At 45.2% G+C, this 9,266-nt stretch overlaps 1 long non-coding RNA gene across 1 annotated transcript; it reads right to left on the bottom strand.

The window, feature by feature from the left end:
* Nucleotides 1-3,666: 3,666 nt before the first annotated feature.
* LOC118011481 lies at nucleotides 3,667-8,739 on the bottom strand. Its single transcript, XR_004679482.1, has 2 exons — nucleotides 8,106-8,739; nucleotides 3,667-5,624 (listed from the first exon to the last, which is right to left on the bottom strand). It is a non-coding gene; the product is annotated as an uncharacterized LOC118011481 (long non-coding RNA).
* Nucleotides 8,740-9,266: the final 527 nt, after the last annotated feature.

Genomic DNA, 9,266 nt, shown 5'->3' with positions numbered 1-9,266 from the left:
CTCAAGCAGGCTCCATGCCCAGCCCAGAGCCTGATGCAGGGCTCCATCTCCAAAATCAAGAGTTGGACGTGTGACCGACTGAGCCACCCAGGTGCCCCTGATTTTATATTTTTATATCTTGTTTCTTATGCTGGAAATCCTAGATTCTAGCAACCATAACATAATAATTCTAGCAACCTTAACATAATAACGTAATAATTCAGAATAGCCATACCAATGCCATTACTAACAACATAATTGCTGAAAACAGCAAGATTTCTTTACAGTCCTTTTTTGTTCTTAGACTATATCCCACTAAAGATGTACATTCAATTACTGGTTTTTTCCTCACTACTGTGAAAAAAGTCACTTAAAATAAAATCACCTAATTAAAGTCACCTCGTTCAAGACTTAAAATAAGACCTCTCTGTGTAAGTAAGCTACCAACCTGATAATTAGGTTCACTTGTTTCACTTTGCCTTTGATTTTTTTTTTTTTAAGATTTTATTTATTTATTTGACAGTGAGAGACACAGTGAGAGAGGGAACACAAGCAGGGGGAGTGGGAGAGGGAGAAGCAGGCTTCCCGCCGAGCAGGGAGCCCGATGCGGGGCTCGATCCCAGGACCCTGGGATCACGACCTGAGCCGAAGGCAGACGCTTAACGACTGAGCCACCCAGGCGCCCCTTGCCTTTGATTTTTAAGGACTGTGTTCTTATTTTGAATAAAATCTTGTTTTATAATTGCATATAACATATATACAATTCCAAAGCCAAATATACAGTATTTGTACATTGTATTGTGTATTGTTCATTTAAAGTCAGTCATAGGAAAAAGAAGAAGAGGGAAATTGCAAAGCTCCTCTGGTCAATACAGACAACGGACAAAGAGTTGTACCTTCATTTTTAAAACAGAAATGTCAAATGAAATGTTATTACTTGGGCTATATATAATTAAGCAAAGCTACCTATTAATTTTTTTTTAATTTTAAAGATGCCACCTTTTTTAAAGATTTTTTTTTTTTTTACAGCATATGATTACATTTTTCTGAAACCCAGATGACTTTAAAGAGTCCTTTGTTACAAATAACATTTGCAGCCCAAATCAGAGCCTGAGGAGAGGCCCACATTTTCTCTGAATAGGCTCTTGGAAATGGCTTTCTGCTGTTCTCAGGAGAGTGTCTGCTTTTCCAAACTTTCAGGGGAAGAGGGAACACCTCCTTCTTTTCTTTCTGAGATTCTCTTCACTAGAAGTTGTCAATAAGGAGGCTCTCCATGCTCAAGGCCAAGCCCCGGAATCCCATTAGACAGCAGCGAGTGAAAAGAGAAGGCCTGGGAACGCCAACTCAGAATGTGGAAAGGAAAAGAGCACTGAGAACTTTTCCGATTCTGCTCCCGGAGCTCACAAGGGGCCGAGGCCGAGGTACCTCACCTTCCCCAGCTACCCGCCCGGCTCTTATCTTCTTCACCCAAGCAGGCTCCTCTGGAAGCTCTTTTGACTTTGGTCCTTCTCCAAAATCGGCTCCGAATTCAGAAAAGAAACCGTGGGATGTCTTGCATTCATGTCTTCTTTGGTGCACCCTCAAAGTTGGGGCACAACTTTGAGGCACCAAAGGGTCTGTCTGCTCATCCTGTTTCCAGAACCCATGGCTCGGCACACACAGAGGGGATGCCAGGATTCACTGGGTGTAGTTGGCAGGTCCCCAAATTTCCCAGTGGACCAAAATAATCTTATAAGAGCTTCCCTATTGTCAGACCCAGAATGTGGGAAAAGCTGTCAAGCAGAAGCTCTTCCTCCTCCTTGGGGGGCTTTGTACATATTCTGGTCAGTTTTATTCAGATTCTTATTTGTGTACTTAGCCATCGAGTGTACCTCCTCACAGTGGCCGAAGGCATGCCAATGACAAAGGCTGACAGAATCACTATCAACAAAAGGACTTCCTTAGCTGATACTCTTGGAATGTCCTTTATTATGAATAGTGACCAGGGCATGGATATTGCTGGCCCAATTATAAAGCCTTCTAGATTTAACAATACTTATACGAAACCCAGTCCAAAGTACTGCTGGTGTCCCAAGCTGGGGAATGATCAGCTGGCCAACTCCTCCTCCCACAACTAAAGTTAAAGAGTTTCCAGAAGTTTGTCTAGACTGAGGAATGTCCATCAACTTGATTCCCAGGCAATCCCCAGATGGTTGCCCAGGCCGGGAAAGGGCGGGCAAGATCTGATACAGCCCAGTCCCTGCCCGGTGGTCATCAAAATGTGACGCAGGAGGGAAAGAGCCAAGCAGGTGAATTCGCCTTCCAGACAATTCTTGTTGTCCAGGTTGAAGAATGGCTGCAGGGAGAATCCCACTGCATTTCCTCTGGGAGGTTTCCAAAAGGTTGTTTCGTTAGGCACCAGCCAGAGGGAAGCCTCTCCCCCATCCTGTTAGCATTCCTAAGAAGAATGTGCAAGCCCTAAAGCCAAGAAAATGTCCTCCTATCCCCGCTTTCTTGACCGGAAAGAGTCAATGTGCAGGTAAAAGACCATCTTTTTAGATTTCTCCAAAAGACTACTGAGTAAATTTAAAAAATTAAAAATATGTTATGGGATTTATAAGTAATAGTAAAGCACATGATACCAAGAGCAAATCCCCAAAGTTAAAAATGGAGTTGTATGTGGCAACATTCTTACATTGTACGTGAAGTATTATAGACTTAATCTATGTTACAATAAATGAAGGATGCATATTGTGATTTCTAGAGCAATCACAAAAAAAAAGAGAGAGGCATAACTAGGCAGAGGGGGTAAAATGGAATGCTAAGAGATCACACACAGCTAACTTATTTTCTTTGGCCAATGAAATCTGAGTACGTATGCTGTGTGTCACTTCTGGGGAGAAGCATTTCGGAGCCAGGACTTGACTCTCCATATTCCTGTTCCTTCCTTTCGTTGAGATGGCAGACTCCTAAGATGGTGTGCAGCGATTATGTGGGACAGTGCAGCCCCTCCCAAACCACACACACGATGACAATCACTAGACACGCACCATAAGAAATAAACCGTGCGTTAAGGCTCTGAGATTTTTGGTAGTTGGTGGCTACACTTGCATTCCTGGAATAAAATCCATTTGGTCACCATGTATTATCTTTTCATGTGCTGGTGGTTTCTTCTTCTTCTTCTATGATTTTATTTATTGGGCGTCTGGATGGCTCAGTCAAACATCTGCCTTCGGCTCAGGTCATGATCCCAGGGTCCTGGGATCGAGCCCCAGGTCAGGCTCCCTGCTCAGTGTGGAGTCTCCTTGTCCTCTCTCTGCCCCTCTCCCCAGCTCATGCTTTCTCTCTCAAATAAATAAAATCCAAAAAAAATAAAGATTTTATTTGAGAGAGAGAGAGAGATAGAGCATGAGTAGGAGGAAGGGCAGAGGGAGAAGCAGACTCCCTGCCGAGCAGGGAACCCAAAGTGGGGCACTCTCCCAGGACCCTGAGATCATGACCTGAGCAGAAGGCAGCCTTCCAACAGACTGAGCCACCCAGGCGCCCCTAGTGGATTCTGTTTGTAAATAATTGACTTGTGTTTACTTCATTGATATTTTAGGTAAGATTGGGCTATCTATAATTTTGTGTGTGTGCAATCTACCAGATTTTGATAGCAGTCATGCATAAAAATAGTTTAGAGGATTTCTTTTGTTTTTTGCGCTCTGAAAAAGTTTAAGGGACATTGGAAGTATCCAGTCTTTAAAGGCTAATAGAATTCTGTGAACTTAACTGGACCTGGAGCTTTTTTGAGGGGGCAGCTCTGTGACAATGGTCTTTAGTTTCTGTATGGAAATGGGTCTATTTGGACTTTATATATCCCTATTAGGGGCAGTTCTGGTGAATTCCATTTTCCTAAAAAAATGACGATTTTTGTCCATATTTTTCAAATGTATTTGCAAAGAATTGTACAAAGTAATTATGATTTTTATTTTAATAATTATTTCCTTATTATTTCGTGTATTCTTTCTAGTAGTTTTAAATTGTTGTTGGTCTTTTTCTAGCAGGTTTTCTAGTATTCCTTAAATTTTGTTTTGTTTTTTTTCCCACATAAACTTATTTTACCATTTTTGTTTTTTCATTATTCAATTTCTTTGGTCAACTTAGTAGTATTAAATTACACAGAGTGCTGTTAGAAAGTCCGATGACATCTAATTTTTCTTGACAGTGCAAGCCATTGTGTCTTCCTGCCTAGAGGCCCAGAGGATTTATTTACCTAGGATTTTCTCAGAGTTTACTCTTCTGAATCCTTCTTCCCAAGCTCACACAAAGCGTGTCTTTACAGTACTTGTATTCGAGCATTTCCTCTTTGGGGGAAAGTATTACCGAATTACCATTTTTAATATGAATTTTTGTTCCATTGTCTTTCTTCTTCCTTTACAATATAAAATTCAGTATGTCGAATTTTCTTCAACTACATTCAACTTGATTAGATTTCCTTTGCCTCTTTTCCTTATCTGTAACTTTCTCTTATTTTCATTTGGTTTTTCCTTTTTTTCTTTCCAGTCGAATATATCTCCTTTGTGCATCTTGGATTTAGGTTTCCGAGATTTTTCTTTTACATTCAGTTCGTACCTGGGTCCCGTCAGTTTCCATTTCACATCCTCTTGGTCCTTTCTACTTAAAGCTTTTCATTTGTTTCGCGATGTCCTCACAGCTGCATTTGCTTGTCTAATTATTTTAATTCCTGTTGGAATGCTGCATTACAATTTCCTTCTGGCTTTTTTTCCCCGTGTGTTTTCTGCTCACAAGTTCGACTTTGAATTTTCTGGTTTTGTTTTTTTCTTGCAGTATCCCCATTAGGGAGCTGGTTTATTAATGTTCATATTTGGGCATGTTAGATTTACCTGAGCAACTATTAGCAGGAGGATATGGGTGAGGAACAGGGCAGGGAGAGGGGTTCGGTGGGTCTCCACGTCTCTCAGGGGCGCCCCCTCCTGGTGCTGCAGCAAGGCAGATTCTCCAGTATTAAGCACCTTTGCGTGTCAAGCTTCCTCTGATCCTCTGTTGCTGTAATAAGTCTCCAGGTGCCAGCCCCTTCCACGCTTCCCCCTATACCACCTCGGACAATCTGGGGGCCTCCCTCATCCCCAGAAGGGGCGCCTCTCCAGGACCCTCAGCTCTGGTCCTGCGCACTTTCCAAACCCCTCCTCTCTACTCCTTATCTGGGGATAGGCCTTTGTTATCTAGGTCCTGCTATTTGCTAGGACTCCTCCATCTTGTGGGCAAGTTATCTGCTTCTTTATGGCTTAAAAGCTTCCCAACCATACCCAGAAACCTTCCCAGATTTAACCTGGACATCGGTGTCTGTAACAAATGACCACAAACATGGTACCTAACGCAACAGAAATTTATTCTCTCACAGTTCTGGATACCAAATCAAGGTGTCATCAGGCCATATTCGCTATGACGGCTCTAGGGGAGAATCCTTCCTGGCCTCTTCCAGCTTCTGGTGGCTCCTAGTGTTCCTGGCTTGTGGCTGCCCTCCTCCAGTCTCTGCCTCTGTCTTCACATGGCCTTCTTCCCAGTGTCATTTCTTTTATAAGGACATCAGTCACTGGCTTGAGGGCCCACCCTAAATCCAGGCTGATCTCATGTCCAGGTCCTTAATTCCAACTGCAAAGAGCCTATTTCCAAATAAGCAGACACTGGGTTACGACATGGACATGTCATTTTGGGGGGACACAATTCAACCCACTGCATCACCTTGAATTTCCCTATAGCACAGACTCCTCTTGACCTCATGATGATTTTGGTCAGTGAAAATGTGTGCTATGGGAAATGCCTCCTGAGCCCCTGGGATAACTGGATTCCACAGGGCTCCCTGGGCCTAGGAAAGGAAGAGGAGCCCTGATGGGCAAGGGGCAGAAGGAAGAGTGCTTGGGTCTTGGTGGCTGCTCAGACATAAGCAGAACAGGGAGAATAAAGGAGAGGACGTCATGGAAAGAAGGGAACAGAAAGGGAAGGCAGGGAGCAGGTCAGTCTACTTGAGGGATTTCCTGGGGCTTAGCAGTCCCTGTCCATCCCTAGGGCTCATCTCGGTCTGCCTCAGTGCCTACTTGTGGTTACCACTCTGGCCTTGATTTTTTTTGTATTCATTTCTGATTTCTATGATTTTCTATGATCGCTATGATTTTCTGTCAGGCTCAGCATCACAACTTTTTGTTTAGTTATTGCCTAACTTTGTAGCAGGTTGGGGGCAGGGGCTCTTCTAGATCAGAAGTCTGCTATGTTGGTGGAAATCCTTAGGTGATTTATCTCATTTAATCCTCCTACAGGGTAAAAGAAATGATCATTCCCATTTCCTAAATAAAGGAATAACTATCACGCTATTCTCCTTATTTCATACTATTTTTTATTTTTCCTAACAAATCCCTGTTTAATACAGAGTTAATGACATTTTTATTTGTAACCTAAAATTTTCGTTGGAAAAATGCTGGTTGCTATAACAGATAAGGCCTAAGAGCTCTGCAGCTTAACACAGTGAGAGTTTACTTCCTCACAGGGGGAGGAATTTATAGAGCCTCTGTTCCAGGTAGTCACTTAGGGACCTGGTTTCCTCCACTTAGTGGCTCTGCACTCCTCATGAGCCTTAGATGGTGCCCCATTCAGCCATCAGGGAAGGAGGAAAGAGAGGTTTATAGAAGCCAGCCCTGGAAATGATGGGTGTCCTTCTGCCCATATTCCACCAGCCAGAACTCAGACGGCCACGAGAACAACCGCACGGGAGGCTGGGAAATGATGCTCTGTTGCTGTAATAAGTCTCCAGGTGCCAGCCCCTTCCATGCTTCCCTCTATAACACCTCAGACAACCTGGGGGCCTCCCTCATCCCCAGAAGGGGTGCCTCTCCAGGACCATGGGCCCGGGAAGAAAGGAGAATGTACTTCGTACACAGCCAGGATCTCTGCTTACAGCTTTGAATCCTCTGGCATCCTAGCATTTTCTAATTTTCTTGGAACGATTTAATGGCAAAATTCTTATTATAATGATAGATGTCACTTTATTCACTTAGTCCCTTAGGTAGGCATAAAATGATCTTTGCGTATTATATTTGTATGAATCTGGTTTCTCCGTTTCTTGGGTTAGCCTCGTCTGCACATCTTTGAACACTTACTGCACTCTTGCTTCACTCTCTTTTTACATTCTTTGTTGGTTCCTTTGACAAAACTGCTTATTTCCAGAGTTGCCATGAGGAGGCAGCGGCAGTGTAAGCAGGCAGCAGCCGGGGTACCCAGAGACGGGGGGCCCCCGTCACTCTTTGTGGCCACCCAATCTTGAGAGCTGCCCTAACTCAAATCCAGAGCTGGGGGGTCCTAGAGACCCAGGCAGTCCCTTCCCCAGGCTATCTCCTCCTGCCACAAGAGCACAGGAGCCCTAAGCTGGGCTACAGGAGTCTGTTTCTTCACAGCTGCCCCTAGAACATTCAGCTGCAGTCATGCCCACCTCTCCAGGAAAAAACCACGGCAGGGTCGGAGGGGAACATCAGATGCCTCAGTATGGCTGAGAGGAAGTCCTCAGTGTGGACTCTCGATCTGTTCCTCTCAACAGAGTGGACAGACTACCCTCAAATATTCTCTGGTCACAGATCTAGCCGTCCATTAAAAATCCACTGTGGATACTCCACACTGAATGGAATACTTCCTGCTCTTGGGAACACTTTAGTTTAGAGGAGACCATCCTGGGGGAGAGACAAAGCCCAAGGCACATGGTGAGTGCTCTGCAAGGGGTCTGTGCAAGGGAGGGAGGAACAGCCTCCCTGAGGGAGAGCCACCATAACCCCTAAGGCGGCTGTGGAAGGTCATGGCAGGCTTAATGTGAGGGGCGAGGGATGAAACTAGAGAGCCCAAGGCTCAGCCCCTCAGCCTGCCCAGCCCCACATCTCCTCTGTTCCAGTCTACGGAAACCCTGAGCAGGCCCAGCTACGTAACTATGTCTGGGTTTACCTGCCCACCCGGGGTCTCCCAGCAGGGCTCAGCCTCCATGGTCGTGCTGAGCTCACCACTGTCGCTCAGGCTGTTGAAACCGCTGACTATGGGAGAGAGACCCCCAGGCCTACTAGCAGTTGGCGTCCTTCTTCCCGGGAACAGGATATGAAAACCTCCCTCACCTTCTTGGCAACTATCCTTTCTTCACAGCTCATGCTTATCACCATCTCCTCAGTCCTCGGGCTCTGGGAGGCCCTGGGTCGGCCCAAGTCTTCTTCTGTCTCCACCATCACCGCTGTCTGCTCCAGATCTTGAGTTCCTGAGCCCTGAGGGCTGCGGATCCAGGCGATCGCCCCAGAGCCAACGGGTTCTGAGGCGGCCTCATGAGAGGGATGGGCTAGAGGCTCCCTGGGATTTAAGTGGATAGATTCTGTGACAGAACACTAGCGTCTCAGGGGCCTCTGGGCTCAACTACCAGAGATGTTGCAGAGTTAAAGTTCACACCGAGCAACCTCTATAAAAGAGAGGGGACATTTGGCCATTGAAAATGAAGCTGCAAGGGTACAGGGAATGTAAGGTTACGGCAAAACTGAGGCGGCTACAGGATTCAACTTTTCCAGACTCTCTTTCTTCTGAAAGGTTGAGAAAGTTAAGCAGCCAACAAACTCGTGGGCATAGAAAGAAAAATCTGCAGGAAGGCCTCATACGGTGCAAAAGTTTCCAGCACAGAAAGTATGAACAAAAATTAGGCTAAGGTGGGCGCCTGGGTGGCTCAGTTGGTTAAGCGACTGCCTTCGGCTCAGGTCATGATCCCAGGGTCCTGGGATCAAGTCCCACATCGGGCTCCCGGCTCAGCGGGGAGCCTGCTTCTCCCTCTGACCCTCTCCTGTCTCATGCTGTTTCTCTCTTGCTCGCTCTCTAATAAATAAATAAAATCTTTAAAAAAAAAAAAAATTAGGCTAAGGCCTCATTTCTGCCCATTCAGAAGTGGGCACAAAGGAGGTCCCTGATGGAGAAACTCGATGCAGTTTGGTTCCCCTTTTTGGGCCCTTTTTACTTATTTTAAGAGGAAATAATAGGAGGATAACATTTCCAGCTCCTGAGATCTCGTGGGTGATTACTTTTGTTATCTTTACTTTATACACATGTATAGAGTGTGTATAAAGTACACTCTACCTTTTCTTTTTTTTTTTTTAAGATTTTATTTATTTATTTTGACAGGGAGAGAGACAGTGAGAGAGTGAACACAAGCAGAGGGAGTGGGAGAGGGAGAAGCAGGCTTCCTGCTGAGCAGGGAGCCCGATACGGGGCTCGATCCCAGGACCCCGGGATCATGACCTGAG

The sequence above is a fragment of the Mirounga leonina genome, unplaced genomic scaffold (assembly GCF_011800145.1).
Source record: "Mirounga leonina isolate KUSES-001 unplaced genomic scaffold, KU_Mleo_1.0 Mir_150, whole genome shotgun sequence".
NCBI classification, from domain to species: domain Eukaryota; kingdom Metazoa; phylum Chordata; class Mammalia; order Carnivora; family Phocidae; genus Mirounga; species Mirounga leonina.
Note: the sequence above shows the minus strand (reverse complement) of the source record. Positions and strands in the feature narration are given on the sequence as shown.